The sequence below is a fragment of the Liolophura sinensis genome, chromosome 11 (genome assembly GCF_032854445.1).
Source record: "Liolophura sinensis isolate JHLJ2023 chromosome 11, CUHK_Ljap_v2, whole genome shotgun sequence".
NCBI classification, from domain to species: Eukaryota; Metazoa; Mollusca; class Polyplacophora; order Chitonida; family Chitonidae; genus Liolophura; species Liolophura sinensis.
The window spans coordinates 3573152-3589977 of NC_088305.1; the positions used below are offsets into that span (position 1 = coordinate 3573152).

The window sequence follows — 16826 nt, forward strand, 5'->3', positions numbered from 1 at the left end:
CCTAACTGGTCGCTGGACGAGATGGGGGATTTACTATGCTCAACAATAATGTACCTACCTCAATTAATTGGCCGCTGGCTCAATTTGTCTATGTTACCATTCGAAGATTGGTGGCGCATTATAACCTCATTTTTTTAAACACCAGCCTTTGCTGCTGTAGACCGAAAGCGTGTACAGCGTCTGTCTGTGACGTTGTGTCATTGTTATAGGTGGTCGGGGTAAGTAACACGCTGGGTTAGGTCCATGACGTCCACCGTCGGTAAATGGCCCGGTTGTGCTCCAACTTAGCTTGTGATGCGCTGGGACACGTGGAAATAGTCCAAAACTATTAGAGCTGTATGTGTACAGATGTAAGACAATTCGACCTCTTCCTAATAATGCCTCCGTGCGGCAGGGCAGCGCAATTCTGCCATATACCAATGCTACTTGATACTCCTTTTAGGCAATTTGATGTTTGTTTTTCACTTGGAAAATTGTCCCGACTGGTCGGAACGACAAAAAATAGTCTATAGACTCATTAGTATGTTCCTCCCCACGGAAATCTTTAGTAAAAGGCGAAAGATTTATTCGTGGATTTGAAGAGAAACCAGAGTTAGTCTTCATCAGTGGCTGCTGTGAAACGTATCTAACTGGTAGCTGGACGAGATGGGAGATTTACTCTGCGCAACAATAACGTACCTACTTCAATTAATTGGCCGCTGGCTCAATTTGTCTCTTGCAACAGCCGAAGATTGGAGGCGCATTTTAACCTCATTTTTTAAAACACCAGCCTTTGCTGATGAAGACCGGAAGCGTGTACAGCGTCTGTCTGTGACGAGGTGTCATTGTTGTAGGCGGTCGGGGTAAGGAACACGCTGGGCTAGGTCCATGACGTCTACCGTCGGAGATTGGCCCGCTTATGTTCCAACTTAGCCTGTGATGCGCTGGAACACGTGGAAATAGTCCAAAACTTTTAGAGCTGTATGTGTACAGCTGTAAGAGAATTTGACCTCTTCCTAATAATGCCTCCGTGCGGCAGGGCAGCGCAATTCTGCCATATACCAATGCTACTTGATACTCCTTTTAGGCAATTTGATGTTTGTTTTTCATTTGGAAAATTGTACCGACTGGTCGGGGCGACAAAAAATAGTCTATAGACTCATTAGTATGTTCCTCCCCACGGAAATCTTTAGTAAAAGGCGAAAGATTTATTCGTGGATTTGAAGAGAAACCAGAGTTAGTCTTCATCAGTGGCTGCTGTAAAACCTACCTAACTGGTCGCTGGACGAGATGGAGGATTTACTATGCTCAACAATAATGTACCTACCTCAATTAATTGGCCGCTGGCTCAATTTGTCTATCTTACCATTCGAAGATTGGAGGCGCATTATAACCTCATTTTTTAAAACACCAGCCTTTGCTGCTGTAGACCGAAAGCGTGTACAGCGTCTGTCTGTGACGTTGTGTCATTGTTATAGGTGGTCGGTGTAAGTAACACGCTGGGTTAGGTCCATGACGTCTACCGTCGGTAAATGGCCCGGTTGTGCTCCAACTTAGCTTGTGATGCGCTGGAACACGTGGAAATAGGCCAAAACTATTAGAGCTGTATGTGTACAGCTGTAAGAGAATTCGACCTCTTCCTAATAATGCCTCCGTGCCGCAGGGCAGCGCAATTCTGCCATATACCAATGCTACTTGATACTCCTTTTAGGCAATTTGATGTTTGTTTTTCATTTGGAAAATTGTCCCGACTGGTCGGGACGACAAAAAATAGTCTATAGACTCATTAGTATGTTCCTCCCCACGGAAATCTTTAGTAAAAGGCGAAAGATTTATTCGTGGATTTGAAGAGAAACCAGAGTTAGTCTTCATCAGTGTCTGCTGTAAAACCTACCTAACTGGTCGCTGGACGAGATGGGGGATTTACTATGCGCAACAATAACGTACCTACCTCAATTACTTGGCCGCTGGCTCAATTTGTCTATCTTACCTTTCGAAGATTGGAGGCGCATTATAACCTAATTTTATAAAACACCAGCCTTTGCAGATGAAGACCGGAAGCGTTTACAACGTCTGTCTGTGACGTTGTGTCATTGTTATAGGTGGTCGGGGTAAGGAACACGCTGGGTTAGGTCCATGACATCTACCGTCGGTAAATGGCCCGGTTGTGCTCCAACTTAGCTTGTGATGCGCTGGGACAAGTGGAAAAAGTCCAAAACTTTTAGAGCTGTATGTGTACAGCTGTAAGAGAATTCGACCTCTTCCTAATAATGCCTCCGTGCGGCAGGGCAGCGCAATTCTTCCATATACCAATGCTACTTGATACTCCTTTTAGGCAATTTGATGTTTGTTTTTCATTTGAAAAATTGTCCCTACTGGTCGGGACGACAAAAAATAGTCTATAGACTCATTAGTATGTTCCTCCCCACGGAAATCTTTAGTAAAAGGCGAAAGATTTATTCGTGGATTTGAAGAGAAACCAGAGTTAGTCTTCATTAGTGGCTGCTGTGAAACGTATCTAACTGGTCGCTGGACGAGATGGGAGATTTACTCTGCGCAACAATAACGTACCTACCTCAATCAATTGGCCGCTGGCTCAATTTGTCTCTTGCAACAGCCGAAGATTGGAGGCGCATTTTAACCTCATTTTTTTAAAACACCAGCCTTTGCTGATGAAGACCGGAAGCGTGTACAGCGTCTGTCTCTGACGAGGTGTCATTGTTGTAGGCGGTCGGGGTAAGGAACACGCTGGGTTAGGTCCATGACGTCTACCGTCGGTGATTGGCCCGGTTATGTTCCAAGTTAGCCTGTGATGCGCTGGAACACGTGGAAATAGTCCAAAACTTTTAGAGCTGTATGTGTACAGCTGTAAGAGAATTCGACCTCTTCCTAATAATGCCTCCGTGCCGCAGGGCAGCGCAATTCTGCCATATACCAATGCTACTTGATACTCCTTTTAGGCAATTTGATGTTTGTTTTTCATTTGGAAAATTGTCCCGACTGGTCGGGGCGACAAAAAATAGTCTATAGACTCATTAGTATGTTCCTCCCCACGCAAATCGTTAGTAAAAGGCGAAAGATTTATTCGTGGATTTGAAGAGAAACCAGAGTTAGTCTTCATCAGTGGCTGCTGTGAAACGTATCTAACTCGTCGCTGGACGAAATGGGAGATTTACTATGCGCAACAATAACGTACCTACCTCAATTAATTGGCCGCTGGCTCATTTTGTCTCTTGCAAAAGCCGAAGATTGGAGGCGCACTTTAACCTCATTTTTTAAAACACCAGCCTTTTCTGATGAAGACCGGAAGCGTGTACAGCGTCTGTCTGTGACGAGGTGTCATTGTTGTAGGCGGTCGGGGTAAGGAACACGCTGGGCTAGGTCCATGACGTCTACCGTCGGTGATTGGCCCGGTTATGTTCCAACTTAGCCTGTGATGCGCTGGAACACGTGGAAATAGTCCAAAACTTTTAGAGCTGTATGTGTACAGCTGTAAGAGTATTCGACCTCTTCCTAATAATGCCTCCGTGCCGCAGGGCAGCGCAATTCTGCCATATACCAATGCTACTTGATACTCCTTTTAGGCAATTTGATGTTTGTTTTTCATTTGGAAAATTGTCCCGACTGGTCGGGACGACAAAAAATAGTCTATAGACTCATTAGTATGTTCCTCCCCACGGAAATCTTTAGTAAAAGGCGAAAGATTTATTCGTGGATTTGAAGAGAAACCAGAGTTAGTCTTCACCAGTGTCTGCTGTAAAACCTACCTAACTGGTCGCTGGACGAGATGGGGGATTTACTAGGCTCAACAATAATGTACCTACCTCAATTAATTGGGCGCTGGCTCAATTTGTCTATCTTACCTTTCGAAGATTGGAGGCGCATTATAACCTCATTTTTTAAAACACCAGCCTTTGCTGCTGTAGACCGAAAGCGTGTACAGCGTCTGTCTGTGACGTTGTGTCATTGTTATAGGTGGTCGGGGTAATACCACGCTGGGTTAGGTCCATGACGTCTACCGTCGGTAAATGGCCCGGTTGTGCTCCAACTTAGCTTGTGATGCGCTGGGACACGTGGAAATAGTCCAAAACTATTAGAGCTGTATGTGTACAGCTGTAAGAGAATTCGACCTCTTCCTAATAATGCCTCCGTGCCGCAGGGCAGCGCAATTCTGCCATATACCAATGCTACTTGATACTCCTTTTAGGCAATTTGATGTTTGTTTTTCATTTGGAAAATTGTCCCGACTGGTCGGAACGACAAAAAATAGTCTATAGACTCATTAGTATGTTCCTCCCCACGGAAATCTTTAGTAAAAGGCGAAAGATTTATTCGTTGATTTGAAGAGAAACCAGAGTTAGTCTTCATCAGTGGCTGCTGTAAAACCTACCTAACTGGTCGCTGGACGAGATGGAGGATTTACTATGCGCAACAATAACGTACCTACCTCAATTAATTGGCCGCTGGCTCAATTTGTCTCTTGCAACAGCCGAAGATTGGTGGCGCATTTTAACCTCATTTTTTAAAACACCAGACTTTGCTGATGAAGACCGGAAGCGTTTACAACGTCTGTCTGTTACGTTGTGTCATTGTTATAGGTGGTCGGGGTAAGGAACACGCTGGGCTAGGTCCATGACATCTACCGTCGGTGAATGACCCGGTTGTGCTCCAACTTAGCTTGTGATGCGCTGGGACACGTGGAAATAGTCCAAAACTTTTAGAGCTGTATGTGTACAGCTGTAAGAGAATTCGACCTCTTCCTAATAATGCCTCCGTGCCGCAGGGCAGCGCAATTCTGCCATATACCAATGCTACTTGATACTCCTTTTAGGCAATTTGATGTTTGTTTTTCATTTGGAAAATTGTCCCGACTGGTCGGGACGACGAAAAATAGTCTATAGACTCATTAGTATTTTCCTCCCCACGGAAATCTTTAGTAAAAGGCGAAAGATTTATTCGTGGATTTGAAGAGAAACCAGAGTTAGTCTTCATCAGTGGCTGCTGTAAAACCTACCTAACTGGTCGCTGGACGAGATGGGGGATTTACTATGCGCAACAATAACGTACCTACCTCAATTAATTGGCCGCTGGCTCAATTTTTCTCTTGCAACAGCCGAAGATTGGTGGCGCATTTTAACCTCATTATTTAAAACACCAGACTTTGCTGATGAAGACCGGAAGCGTTTACAACGTCTGTCTGTTACGTTGTGTCATTGTTATAGGTGGTCGGGGTAAGGAACACGCTGGGCTTCGTCCATGACATCTACCGTCGGTGAATGACCCGGTTGTGCCCCAACTTAGCTTGTGATGCGCTGGGACACGTGGAAATAGTCCAAAACTTTTAGAGCTGTATGTGTACAGCTGTAAGAGAATTCGACCTCTTCCTAATAATGCCTCCGTGCCGCAGGGCAGCGCAATTCTGCCATATACCAATGCTACTTGATACTCCTTTTAGGCAATTTGATGTTTGTTTTTCATTTGGAAAATTGTACCGACTGGTCGGGACGACAAAAAATAGTCTATAGACTCATTAGTATGTTCCTCCCCACGGAAATCTTTAGTAAAAGGCGAAAGATTTATTCGTGGATTTGAAGAGAAACCAGAGTTAGTCTTCATCAATGGCTGCTGTAAAACCTACCTAACTGGTCGCTGGACGAGATGGGGGATTTACTATGCTCAACAATAATGTACCTACCTCAATTAATTGGCCGCTGGCTCAATTTGTCTATCTTACCATTCGAAGATTGGAGGCGCATTATAACCTCATTTTTTAAAACACCAGCCTTTGCTGCTGTAGACCGAAAGCGTGTACAGCGTCTGTCTGTGACGTTGTGTCATTGTTATAGGTGGTCGGTGTAAGTAACACGCTGGGTTAGGTCCATGACGTCTACCGTCGGTAAATGGCCCGGTTGTGCTCCAACTTAGCTTGTGATGCGCTGGGACACGTGGAAATAGTCCAAAACTATTAGAGCTGTATGTGTACAGCTGTAAGAGAATTCGACCTCTTCCTAATAATGCCTCCGTGCCGCAGGGCAGCGCAATTCTGCCATATACCAATGCTACTTGATACTCCTTTTAGGCAATTTGATGTTTGTTTTTCATTTGGAAAAATGTCCCGACTGGTCGGGACGACGAAAAATAGTCTATAGACTCATTAGTATGTTCCTCCCCACGGAAATCTTTAGTAAAAGGCGAAAGATTTATTCGTGGATTTGAAGAGAAACCAGAGTTAGTCTTCATCAGTGGCTGCTGTAAAACCTACCTAACTGGTCGCTGGACGAGATGGGGGATTTACTATGCGCAACAATAACGTACCTACCTCAATTAATTGGCCGCTGGCTCAATTTTTCTCTTGCAACAGCCGAAGATTGGTGGCGCATTTTAACCTCATTATTTAAAACACCAGACTTTGCTGATGAAGACCGGAAGCGTGTACAGCGTCTGTCTCTGACGAGGTGTCATTGTTGTAGGCGGTCGGGGTAAGGAACACGCTGGGTTAGGTCCATGACGTCTACCGTCGGTGATTGGCCCGGTTATGTTCCAAGTTAGCCTGTGATGCGCTGGAACACGTGGAAATAGTCCAAAACTTTTAGAGCTGTATGTGTACAGCTGTAAGAGAATTCGACCTCTTCCTAATAATGCCTCCGTGCCGCAGGGCAGCGCAATTCTGCCATATACCAATGCTACTTGATACTCCTTTTAGGCAATTTGATGTTTGTTTTTCATTTGGAAAATTGTCCCGACTGGTCGGGGCGACAAAAAATAGTCTATAGACTCATTAGTATGTTCCTCCCCACGCAAATCGTTAGTAAAAGGCGAAAGATTTATTCGTGGATTTGAAGAGAAACCAGAGTTAGTCTTCATCAGTGGCTGCTGTGAAACGTATCTAACTCGTCGCTGGACGAAATGGGAGATTTACTATGCGCAACAATAACGTACCTACCTCAATTAATTGGCCGCTGGCTCATTTTGTCTCTTGCAAAAGCCGAAGATTGGAGGCGCACTTTAACCTCATTTTTTAAAACACCAGCCTTTTCTGATGAAGACCGGAAGCGTGTACAGCGTCTGTCTGTGACGAGGTGTCATTGTTGTAGGCGGTCGGGGTAAGGAACACGCTGGGCTAGGTCCATGACGTCTACCGTCGGTGATTGGCCCGGTTATGTTCCAACTTAGCCTGTGATGCGCTGGAACACGTGGAAATAGTCCAAAACTTTTAGAGCTGTATGTGTACAGCTGTAAGAGTATTCGACCTCTTCCTAATAATGCCTCCGTGCCGCAGGGCAGCGCAATTCTGCCATATACCAATGCTACTTGATACTCCTTTTAGGCAATTTGATGTTTGTTTTTCATTTGGAAAATTGTCCCGACTGGTCGGGACGACAAAAAATAGTCTATAGACTCATTAGTATGTTCCTCCCCACGGAAATCTTTAGTAAAAGGCGAAAGATTTATTCGTGGATTTGAAGAGAAACCAGAGTTAGTCTTCACCAGTGTCTGCTGTAAAACCTACCTAACTGGTCGCTGGACGAGATGGGGGATTTACTAGGCTCAACAATAATGTACCTACCTCAATTAATTGGGCGCTGGCTCAATTTGTCTATCTTACCTTTCGAAGATTGGAGGCGCATTATAACCTCATTTTTTAAAACACCAGCCTTTGCTGCTGTAGACCGAAAGCGTGTACAGCGTCTGTCTGTGACGTTGTGTCATTGTTATAGGTGGTCGGGGTAATACCACGCTGGGTTAGGTCCATGACGTCTACCGTCGGTAAATGGCCCGGTTGTGCTCCAACTTAGCTTGTGATGCGCTGGGACACGTGGAAATAGTCCAAAACTATTAGAGCTGTATGTGTACAGCTGTAAGAGAATTCGACCTCTTCCTAATAATGCCTCCGTGCCGCAGGGCAGCGCAATTCTGCCATATACCAATGCTACTTGATACTCCTTTTAGGCAATTTGATGTTTGTTTTTCATTTGGAAAATTGTCCCGACTGGTCGGAACGACAAAAAATAGTCTATAGACTCATTAGTATGTTCCTCCCCACGGAAATCTTTAGTAAAAGGCGAAAGATTTATTCGTTGATTTGAAGAGAAACCAGAGTTAGTCTTCATCAGTGGCTGCTGTAAAACCTACCTAACTGGTCGCTGGACGAGATGGAGGATTTACTATGCGCAACAATAACGTACCTACCTCAATTAATTGGCCGCTGGCTCAATTTGTCTCTTGCAACAGCCGAAGATTGGTGGCGCATTTTAACCTCATTTTTTAAAACACCAGACTTTGCTGATGAAGACCGGAAGCGTTTACAACGTCTGTCTGTTACGTTGTGTCATTGTTATAGGTGGTCGGGGTAAGGAACACGCTGGGCTAGGTCCATGACATCTACCGTCGGTGAATGACCCGGTTGTGCTCCAACTTAGCTTGTGATGCGCTGGGACACGTGGAAATAGTCCAAAACTTTTAGAGCTGTATGTGTACAGCTGTAAGAGAATTCGACCTCTTCCTAATAATGCCTCCGTGCCGCAGGGCAGCGCAATTCTGCCATATACCAATGCTACTTGATACTCCTTTTAGGCAATTTGATGTTTGTTTTTCATTTGGAAAATTGTCCCGACTGGTCGGGACGACGAAAAATAGTCTATAGACTCATTAGTATTTTCCTCCCCACGGAAATCTTTAGTAAAAGGCGAAAGATTTATTCGTGGATTTGAAGAGAAACCAGAGTTAGTCTTCATCAGTGGCTGCTGTAAAACCTACCTAACTGGTCGCTGGACGAGATGGGGGATTTACTATGCGCAACAATAACGTACCTACCTCAATTAATTGGCCGCTGGCTCAATTTTTCTCTTGCAACAGCCGAAGATTGGTGGCGCATTTTAACCTCATTATTTAAAACACCAGACTTTGCTGATGAAGACCGGAAGCGTTTACAACGTCTGTCTGTTACGTTGTGTCATTGTTATAGGTGGTCGGGGTAAGGAACACGCTGGGCTTCGTCCATGACATCTACCGTCGGTGAATGACCCGGTTGTGCCCCAACTTAGCTTGTGATGCGCTGGGACACGTGGAAATAGTCCAAAACTTTTAGAGCTGTATGTGTACAGCTGTAAGAGAATTCGACCTCTTCCTAATAATGCCTCCGTGCCGCAGGGCAGCGCAATTCTGCCATATACCAATGCTACTTGATACTCCTTTTAGGCAATTTGATGTTTGTTTTTCATTTGGAAAATTGTACCGACTGGTCGGGACGACAAAAAATAGTCTATAGACTCATTAGTATGTTCCTCCCCACGGAAATCTTTAGTAAAAGGCGAAAGATTTATTCGTGGATTTGAAGAGAAACCAGAGTTAGTCTTCATCAATGGCTGCTGTAAAACCTACCTAACTGGTCGCTGGACGAGATGGGGGATTTACTATGCTCAACAATAATGTACCTACCTCAATTAATTGGCCGCTGGCTCAATTTGTCTATCTTACCATTCGAAGATTGGAGGCGCATTATAACCTCATTTTTTAAAACACCAGCCTTTGCTGCTGTAGACCGAAAGCGTGTACAGCGTCTGTCTGTGACGTTGTGTCATTGTTATAGGTGGTCGGTGTAAGTAACACGCTGGGTTAGGTCCATGACGTCTACCGTCGGTAAATGGCCCGGTTGTGCTCCAACTTAGCTTGTGATGCGCTGGGACACGTGGAAATAGTCCAAAACTATTAGAGCTGTATGTGTACAGCTGTAAGAGAATTCGACCTCTTCCTAATAATGCCTCCGTGCCGCAGGGCAGCGCAATTCTGCCATATACCAATGCTACTTGATACTCCTTTTAGGCAATTTGATGTTTGTTTTTCATTTGGAAAAATGTCCCGACTGGTCGGGACGACGAAAAATAGTCTATAGACTCATTAGTATGTTCCTCCCCACGGAAATCTTTAGTAAAAGGCGAAAGATTTATTCGTGGATTTGAAGAGAAACCAGAGTTAGTCTTCATCAGTGGCTGCTGTAAAACCTACCTAACTGGTCGCTGGACGAGATGGGGGATTTACTATGCGCAACAATAACGTACCTACCTCAATTAATTGGCCGCTGGCTCAATTTTTCTCTTGCAACAGCCGAAGATTGGTGGCGCATTTTAACCTCATTATTTAAAACACCAGACTTTGCTGATGAAGACCGGAAGCGTTTACAACGTCTGTCTGTTACGTTGTGTCATTGTTATAGGTGGTCGGGGTAAGGAACACGCTGGGCTTCGTCCATGACATCTACCGTCGGTGAATGACCCGGTTGTGCCCCAACTTAGCTTGTGATGCGCTGGGACACGTGGAAATAGTCCAAAACTTTTAGAGCTGTATGTGTACAGCTGTAAGAGAATTCGACCTCTTCCTAATAATGCCTCCGTGCCGCAGGGCAGCGCAATTCTGCCATATACCAATGCTACTTGATACTCCTTTTAGGCAATTTGATGTTTGTTTTTCATTTGGAAAATTGTACCGACTGGTCGGGACGACAAAAAATAGTCTATAGACTCATTAGTATGTTCCTCCCCACGGAAATCTTTAGTAAAAGGCGAAAGATTTATTCGTGGATTTGAAGAGAAACCAGAGTTAGTCTTGTTCAGTGGCTGCTGTAAAACCTACCTAACTGGTCGCTGGACGAGATGGGGGATTTACTATGCTCAACAATAATGTACCTACCTCAATTAATTGGCCGCTGGCTCAATTTGTCTATCTTACCATTCGAAGATTGGAGGCGCATTATAACCTCATTTTTTAAAACACCAGACTTTGCTGCTGTAGACCGAAAGCGTGTACAGCGTCTGTCTGTGACGTTGTGTCATTGTTATAGGTGGTCGGTGTAAGTAACACGCTGCGTTAGGTCCATAACGTCTACCGTCGGTAAATGGCCCGGTTGTGCTCCAACATAGCTTGTGATGCGCTGGGACACGTGGAAATAGTCCAAAACTATTAGAGCTGTATGTGTACAGCTGTAAGAGAATTCGACCTCTTCCTAATAATGCCTCCGTGCCGCAGGGCAGCGCAATTCTGCCATATACCAATGCTACTTGACACTCCTTTTAGGCAATTTGATGTTTGTTTTTCATTTGGAAAATTGTCCCGACTGGTCGGAACGACAAAAAATAGTCTATAGACTCATTAGTATGTTTCTCCCCACGGAAATCTTTAGTAAAAGGCGAAAGATTTATTCGTTGATTTGAAGAGAAACCAGAGTTAGTCTTCATCAGTGGCTGCTGTAAAACCTACCTAACTGGTCGCTGGACGAGATGGGGGATTTACTATGCTCAACAATAATGTACCTACCTCAATTAATTGGCCGCTGGCTCAATTTGTCTCTTGCAACAGCCGAAGATTGGAGGCGCATTTTAACCTCATTTTTTAAAACATCAGACTTTGCTGATGAAGACCGGAAGCGTGTACAGTGTCTGTCTGTGACGAGGTGTCATTGTTGTAGGCGGTCGGGGTAAGGAACACGCTGGGCTAGGTCCATGACGTCTACCGTCGGTGATTGGCCCAGTTATGTTCCAACTTAGCCTGTGATGCGCTGGAACACGTGGAAATAGTCCAAAACTTTTAGAGCTGTATGTGTACAGCTGTAAGACAATTCGACCTCTTCCTAATAATGCCTCCGTGCGGCAGGGCAGCGCAATTCTGCCATATACCAATGCTACTTGATACTCCTTTTAGGCAATTTGATGTTTGTTTTTCATTTGGAAAATTGTCCCGACTGGTCGGAACGACAAAAAATAGTCTATAGACTCATTAGTATGTTCCTCCCCACGGAAATCTTTAGTAAAAGGCGAAAGATTTATTCGTGGATTTGAAGAGAAACCAGAGTTAGTCTTCATCCGTGGCTGATGTAAAACCTACCTAACTGGTCGCTGGACGAGATGGGGGATTTACTATGCTCAACAATAATGTACCTACCTCAATTAATTGGCCGCTGGCTCAATTTGTCTATCTTACCATTCGAAGATTGGAGGCGCATTATAACCTCATTTTTTAAAACACCAGCCTTTGCTGCTGTAGACCGAAAGCGTGTACAGCGTCTGTCTGTGACGTTGTGTCATTGTTATAGGTGGTCGGTGTAAGTAACACGCTGGGTTAGGTCTATGACGTCTACCGTCGGTAAATGGCCCGGTTGTGCTCCAACTTAGCTTGTGATGCGCTGGGACACGTGGAAATAGTCCAAAACTATTAGAGCTGTATGTGTACAGCTGTAAGAGAATTCGACCTCTTCCTAATAATGCCTCCGTGCCGCAGGGCAGCGCAATTCTGCCATATACCAATGCTACTTGATACTCCTTTTAGGCAATTTGATGTTTGTTTTTCATTTGGAAAATTGTCCCGACTGGTCGGAACGACAAAAAAATAGTCTATAGACTCATTAGTATGTTCCTCCCCACGGAAATCTTTAGTAAAAGGCGAAAGATTTATTCGTGGATTTGAAGAGAAACCAGAGTTAGTCTTCATCAGTGGCTGCTGTGAAAAGTATCTAACTGGTCGCTGGACGAGATGGGAGATTTACTCTGCGCAACAATAACGTACCTACCTCAATTAATTGGCCGCTGGCTCAATTTGTCTCTTGCAACAGCCGAAGATTGGAGGCGCATTTTAATCTCATTTTTTTAAAACACCAGCCTTTGCTGATGAAGACCGGAAGCGTGTACAGCGTCTGTCTGTGACGAGGTGTCATTGTTGTAGGCGGTCGGGGTAAGGAACACGCTGGGCTAGGTCCATGACGTCTACCGTTGGTGATTGGCCCGGTTATATTCCAACTTAGCCTGTGATGCGCTGGAACACGTGGAAATAGTCCAAAACTTTTAGAGCTGTATGTGTACAGCTGTAAGAGAATTCGACCTCTTCCTAATAATGCCTCCGTGCCGCAGGGCAGCGCAATTCTGCCATATACCAATGCTACTTGATACTCCTTTTAGGCAATTTGATGTTTGTTTTTCATTTGGAAAAGTGTCCCGACTGGTCGGGACGACGAAAAATAGTCTATAGACTCATTAGTATTTTCCTCCCCACGGAAATCTTTAGTAAAAGGCGAAAGATTTATTCGTGGATTTGAAGAGAAACCAGAGTTAGTCTTCATCAGTGGCTGCTGTAAAACCTACCTAACTGGTCGCTGGACGAGATGGGGGATTTACTATGCGCAACAATAACGTACCTACCTCAATTAATTGGCCGCTGGCTCAATTTTTCTCTTGCAACAGCCGAAGATTGGTGGCGCATTTTAACCTCATTATTTAAAACACCAGACTTTGCTGATGAAGACCGGAAGCGTTTACAACGTCTGTCTGTTACGTTGTGTCATTGTTATAGGTGGTCGGGGTAAGGAACACGCTGGGCTTCGTCCATGACATCTACCGTCGGTGAATGACCCGGTTGTGCCCCAACTTAGCTTGTGATGCGCTGGGACACGTGGAAATAGTCCAAAACTTTTAGAGCTGTATGTGTACAGCTGTAAGAGAATTCGACCTCTTCCTAATAATGCCTCCGTGCCGCAGGGCAGCGCAATTCTGCCATATACCAATGCTACTTGATACTCCTTTTAGGCAATTTGATGTTTGTTTTTCATTTGGAAAATTGTACCGACTGGTCGGGACGACAAAAAATAGTCTATAGACTCATTAGTATGTTCCTCCCCACGGAAATCTTTAGTAAAAGGCGAAAGATTTATTCGTGGATTTGAAGAGAAACCAGAGTTAGTCTTCATCAATGGCTGCTGTAAAACCTACCTAACTGGTCGCTGGACGAGATGGGGGATTTACTATGCTCAACAATAATGTACCTACTTCAATTAATTGGCCGCTGGCTCAATTTGTCTATCTTACCATTCGAAGATTAGAGGCGCATTATAACCTCATTTTTTAAAACACCAGACCTTGCTGCTGTAGACCGAAAGCGTGTACAGCGTCTGTCTGTGACGTTGTGTCATTGTTATAGGTGGTCGGTGTAAGTAACACGCTGCGTTAGGTCCATGACGTCTACCGTCGGTAAATGGCCCGGTTGTGCTCCAACATAGCTTGTGATGCGCTGGGACACGTGGAAATAGTCCAAAACTATTAGAGCTGTATGTGTACAGCTGTAAGAGAATTCAACCTCTTCCTAATAATGCCTCCGTGCCGCAGGGCACCGCAATTCTGCCATATACCAATGCTACTTGACACTCCTTTTAGGCAATTTGATGTTTGTTTTTCATTTGGAAAATTGTACCGACTGGTCGGAACGACAAAAAATAGTCTATAGACTCATTAGTATGTTCCTCCCCACGGAAATCTTTAGTAAAAGGCGAAAGATATATTCGTGGATTTGAAGAGAAACCAGAGTTAGTCTTCATCAGTGGCTGCTGTGAAACGTATTTAACTGGTCGCTGGACGAGATGGGAGATTTACTCTGCGCAACAATAACGTACCTACCTCAATTAATTGGCCGCTGGCTCAATTTGTCTCTTGCAACAGCCGAAGATTGGAGGCGCATTTTAACCTCATTTTTTAAAACATCAGACTTTGCTGATGAAGACCGAAAGCGTGTACAGTGTCTGTCTGTGACGAGGTGTCATTGTTGTAGGCGGTCGGGGTAAGGAACACGCTGGGCTAGGTCCATGACGTCTACCGTCGGTGATTGGCCCGGTTATGTTCCAACTTAGCCTGTGATGCGCTGGAACACGTGGAAATAGTCCAAAACTATTAGAGCTGTATGTGTACAGCTGTAAGACAATTTGACCTCTTCCTAATAATGCCTCCGTGCCGCAGGGCAGCGCAATTCTGCCATATACCAATGCTACTTGATACTCCTTTTAGGCAATTTGATGTTTGTTTTTCATTTGGAAAATTGTCCCGATTGGTCGGGACGACGAAAAATAGTCTATAGACTCATTAGTATGTTCCTCCCCACGGAAATCTTTAGTAAAAGGCGAAAGATTTATTCGTGGATTTGAAGAGAAACCAGAGTTAGTCTTCATCAGTGGCTGCTTTAAAACCTACCTAACTGGTCGCTGGACGAGATGGAGGATTTACTCTGCGCAACAATAACGTACCTACCTCAATTAATTGGCCGCTGGCTCAATTTGTCTCTTGCAACAGCCGAAGATTGGAGGCGCATTTTAACCTCATTTTTTAAAACACCAGACTTTGCTGATGAAGACCGGAAGCGTTTACAACGTCTGTCTGTTACGTTGTGTCATTGTTATAGGTGGTCGGGGTAAGGAACACGCTTGGCTAGGTCCATGACATCTACCGTCGGTGAATGACCCGGTTGTGCTCCAACTTAGCTTGTGATGCGCTGGGACACGTGGAAATAGTCCAAAACTTTTAGAGCTGTATGTGTACAGCTGTAAGAGAATTCGACCTCTTCCTAATAATGCCTCCGTGCGGCAAGGCAGCGCAATTCTGCCATATACCAATGCTACTTGATACTCCTTTTAGGCAATTTGATGTTTGTTTTTCATTTGGAAAATTGTCCCGACTTATCGGGACGACAAAAAATAGTCTATAGACTCATTAGTATGTTCCTCCCCACGGAAATCTTTAGTAAAAGGCGAAAGAATTATTCGTGGATTTGAAGAGAAACCAGAGTTAGTCTTCATCAGTGGCTGCTGTAAAACCTACCTAACTGGTCGCTGGACGAGATGGGGGATTTACTATGCTCAACAATAATGTACCTACCTCAATTAATTGGCCGCTGGCTCAATTTGTCTATCTTACCATTCGAAGATTGGAGGCGCATTATAACCTCATTTTTTAAAACACCAGCCTTTGCTGCTGTAGACCGAAAGCGTGTACAGCGTCTGTCTGTGACGTTGTGTCATTGTTATAGGTGGTCGGTGTAAGTAACACGCTGGGTTAGGTCCATGACGTCTACCGTCGGTAAATGGCCCGGTTGTGCTCCAACTTAGGTTGTGATGCGCTGGGACACGTGGAAATAGTCCAAAACTATTAGAGCTGTATGTGTACAGCTGTAAGAGAATTCGACCTCTTCCTAATAATGCCTCCGTGCCGCAGGGCAGCGCAATTCTGCCATATACCAATGCTACTTGATACTCCTTTTAGGCAATTTGATGTTTGTTTTTCATTTGGAAAATTGTCCCGACTGGTCGGAACGACAAAAAAATAGTCTATAGACTCATTAGTATGTTCCTCCCCACGGAAATCTTTAGTAAAAGGCGAAAGATTTATTCGTGGATTTGAAGAGAAACCAGAGTTAGTCTTCATCAGTGGCTGCTGTGAAACGTATCTAACTGGTCGCTGGACGAGATGGGAGATTTACTCTGCGCAACAATAACGTACCTACCTCAATTAATTGGCCGCTGGCTCAATTTGTCTCTTGCAACAGCCGAAGATTGGAGGCGCATTTTAACCTCATTTTTTAAAACACCAGCCTTTGCTGATGAAGACCGGAAGCGTGTACAGCGTCTGTCTGTGACGAGGTGTCATTGTTGTAGGCGGTCGGGGTAAGGAACACGCTGGGCTAGGTCCATGACGTCTACCGTCGGAGATTGGCCCGGTTATGTTCCAACTTAGCTTGTGATGCGCTGGAACACGTGGAAATAGTCCAAAACTTTTAGAGCTGTATGTGTACAGCTGTAAGAGAATTCGACCTCTTCCTAATAATGCCTCCGTGCGGCAGGGCAGCGCAATTCTGCCATATACCAATGCTACTTGATACTCCTTTTAGGCAATTTGATGTTTGTTTTTCATTTGGAAAATTGTACCGACTGGTCGGGACGACAAAAAATAGTCTATAGACTCATTAGTATGTTCCTCCCCACGGAAATCTTTAGTAAAAGGCGAAAGATTTATTCGTGGATTTGAAGAGAAACCAGAGTTAGTCTT

The 16826-nt window shown here is 44.6% G+C and overlaps 27 non-coding genes across 27 annotated transcripts; all 27 read right to left on the reverse strand.

Moving 5' to 3' along the window:
• Nucleotides 1-474: 474 nt before the first annotated feature.
• Nucleotides 475-595, reverse strand: LOC135478658 (U5 spliceosomal RNA). The gene has a single exon (XR_010445562.1). It is a non-coding gene; the product is annotated as a U5 spliceosomal RNA (small nuclear RNA).
• Nucleotides 596-1098: 503 nt separating this feature from the next.
• LOC135478872 (U5 spliceosomal RNA) lies at nt 1099-1219 on the reverse strand. Its single transcript, XR_010445763.1, has one exon. It is a non-coding gene; the product is annotated as a U5 spliceosomal RNA (small nuclear RNA).
• Nucleotides 1220-1722: 503 nt separating this feature from the next.
• Nucleotides 1723-1843, reverse strand: LOC135478497 (U5 spliceosomal RNA). The gene has a single exon (XR_010445409.1). It is a non-coding gene; the product is annotated as a U5 spliceosomal RNA (small nuclear RNA).
• Nucleotides 1844-2346: 503 nt separating this feature from the next.
• On the reverse strand, nt 2347-2467 carry LOC135478715 (U5 spliceosomal RNA). Its single transcript, XR_010445615.1, has one exon. It is a non-coding gene; the product is annotated as a U5 spliceosomal RNA (small nuclear RNA).
• A 504-nt stretch (nt 2468-2971) lies between these two features.
• On the reverse strand, nt 2972-3092 carry LOC135478366 (U5 spliceosomal RNA). Its single transcript, XR_010445292.1, has one exon. It is a non-coding gene; the product is annotated as a U5 spliceosomal RNA (small nuclear RNA).
• A 503-nt stretch (nt 3093-3595) lies between these two features.
• Nucleotides 3596-3716, reverse strand: LOC135478498 (U5 spliceosomal RNA). The gene has a single exon (XR_010445410.1). It is a non-coding gene; the product is annotated as a U5 spliceosomal RNA (small nuclear RNA).
• A 502-nt stretch (nt 3717-4218) lies between these two features.
• Nucleotides 4219-4339, reverse strand: LOC135478556 (U5 spliceosomal RNA). The gene has a single exon (XR_010445465.1). It is a non-coding gene; the product is annotated as a U5 spliceosomal RNA (small nuclear RNA).
• A 503-nt stretch (nt 4340-4842) lies between these two features.
• Nucleotides 4843-4963, reverse strand: LOC135478831 (U5 spliceosomal RNA). The gene has a single exon (XR_010445726.1). It is a non-coding gene; the product is annotated as a U5 spliceosomal RNA (small nuclear RNA).
• Nucleotides 4964-5466: 503 nt separating this feature from the next.
• Nucleotides 5467-5587, reverse strand: LOC135478801 (U5 spliceosomal RNA). The gene has a single exon (XR_010445697.1). It is a non-coding gene; the product is annotated as a U5 spliceosomal RNA (small nuclear RNA).
• A 503-nt stretch (nt 5588-6090) lies between these two features.
• Nucleotides 6091-6211, reverse strand: LOC135478577 (U5 spliceosomal RNA). Its single transcript, XR_010445485.1, has one exon. It is a non-coding gene; the product is annotated as a U5 spliceosomal RNA (small nuclear RNA).
• A 503-nt stretch (nt 6212-6714) lies between these two features.
• LOC135478367 (U5 spliceosomal RNA) lies at nt 6715-6835 on the reverse strand. Its single transcript, XR_010445293.1, has one exon. It is a non-coding gene; the product is annotated as a U5 spliceosomal RNA (small nuclear RNA).
• Nucleotides 6836-7338: 503 nt separating this feature from the next.
• Nucleotides 7339-7459, reverse strand: LOC135478499 (U5 spliceosomal RNA). The gene has a single exon (XR_010445411.1). It is a non-coding gene; the product is annotated as a U5 spliceosomal RNA (small nuclear RNA).
• Nucleotides 7460-7961: 502 nt separating this feature from the next.
• LOC135478557 (U5 spliceosomal RNA) lies at nt 7962-8082 on the reverse strand. Its single transcript, XR_010445466.1, has one exon. It is a non-coding gene; the product is annotated as a U5 spliceosomal RNA (small nuclear RNA).
• A 503-nt stretch (nt 8083-8585) lies between these two features.
• Nucleotides 8586-8706, reverse strand: LOC135478832 (U5 spliceosomal RNA). Its single transcript, XR_010445727.1, has one exon. It is a non-coding gene; the product is annotated as a U5 spliceosomal RNA (small nuclear RNA).
• A 503-nt stretch (nt 8707-9209) lies between these two features.
• On the reverse strand, nt 9210-9330 carry LOC135478802 (U5 spliceosomal RNA). The gene has a single exon (XR_010445698.1). It is a non-coding gene; the product is annotated as a U5 spliceosomal RNA (small nuclear RNA).
• Nucleotides 9331-9833: 503 nt separating this feature from the next.
• LOC135478578 (U5 spliceosomal RNA) lies at nt 9834-9954 on the reverse strand. Its single transcript, XR_010445486.1, has one exon. It is a non-coding gene; the product is annotated as a U5 spliceosomal RNA (small nuclear RNA).
• Nucleotides 9955-10457: 503 nt separating this feature from the next.
• Nucleotides 10458-10578, reverse strand: LOC135478803 (U5 spliceosomal RNA). Its single transcript, XR_010445699.1, has one exon. It is a non-coding gene; the product is annotated as a U5 spliceosomal RNA (small nuclear RNA).
• Nucleotides 10579-11081: 503 nt separating this feature from the next.
• Nucleotides 11082-11202, reverse strand: LOC135478550 (U5 spliceosomal RNA). Its single transcript, XR_010445459.1, has one exon. It is a non-coding gene; the product is annotated as a U5 spliceosomal RNA (small nuclear RNA).
• A 503-nt stretch (nt 11203-11705) lies between these two features.
• On the reverse strand, nt 11706-11826 carry LOC135478659 (U5 spliceosomal RNA). Its single transcript, XR_010445563.1, has one exon. It is a non-coding gene; the product is annotated as a U5 spliceosomal RNA (small nuclear RNA).
• Nucleotides 11827-12329: 503 nt separating this feature from the next.
• Nucleotides 12330-12451, reverse strand: LOC135478764 (U5 spliceosomal RNA). The gene has a single exon (XR_010445661.1). It is a non-coding gene; the product is annotated as a U5 spliceosomal RNA (small nuclear RNA).
• Nucleotides 12452-12955: 504 nt separating this feature from the next.
• LOC135478833 (U5 spliceosomal RNA) lies at nt 12956-13076 on the reverse strand. The gene has a single exon (XR_010445728.1). It is a non-coding gene; the product is annotated as a U5 spliceosomal RNA (small nuclear RNA).
• A 503-nt stretch (nt 13077-13579) lies between these two features.
• LOC135478804 (U5 spliceosomal RNA) lies at nt 13580-13700 on the reverse strand. Its single transcript, XR_010445700.1, has one exon. It is a non-coding gene; the product is annotated as a U5 spliceosomal RNA (small nuclear RNA).
• A 503-nt stretch (nt 13701-14203) lies between these two features.
• On the reverse strand, nt 14204-14324 carry LOC135478900 (U5 spliceosomal RNA). The gene has a single exon (XR_010445789.1). It is a non-coding gene; the product is annotated as a U5 spliceosomal RNA (small nuclear RNA).
• A 503-nt stretch (nt 14325-14827) lies between these two features.
• LOC135478543 (U5 spliceosomal RNA) lies at nt 14828-14948 on the reverse strand. The gene has a single exon (XR_010445452.1). It is a non-coding gene; the product is annotated as a U5 spliceosomal RNA (small nuclear RNA).
• Nucleotides 14949-15451: 503 nt separating this feature from the next.
• Nucleotides 15452-15572, reverse strand: LOC135478779 (U5 spliceosomal RNA). Its single transcript, XR_010445675.1, has one exon. It is a non-coding gene; the product is annotated as a U5 spliceosomal RNA (small nuclear RNA).
• A 503-nt stretch (nt 15573-16075) lies between these two features.
• Nucleotides 16076-16197, reverse strand: LOC135478765 (U5 spliceosomal RNA). The gene has a single exon (XR_010445662.1). It is a non-coding gene; the product is annotated as a U5 spliceosomal RNA (small nuclear RNA).
• Nucleotides 16198-16700: 503 nt separating this feature from the next.
• Nucleotides 16701-16821, reverse strand: LOC135478806 (U5 spliceosomal RNA). The gene has a single exon (XR_010445702.1). It is a non-coding gene; the product is annotated as a U5 spliceosomal RNA (small nuclear RNA).
• Between the last annotated feature and the right edge of the window lie 5 nt (nt 16822-16826).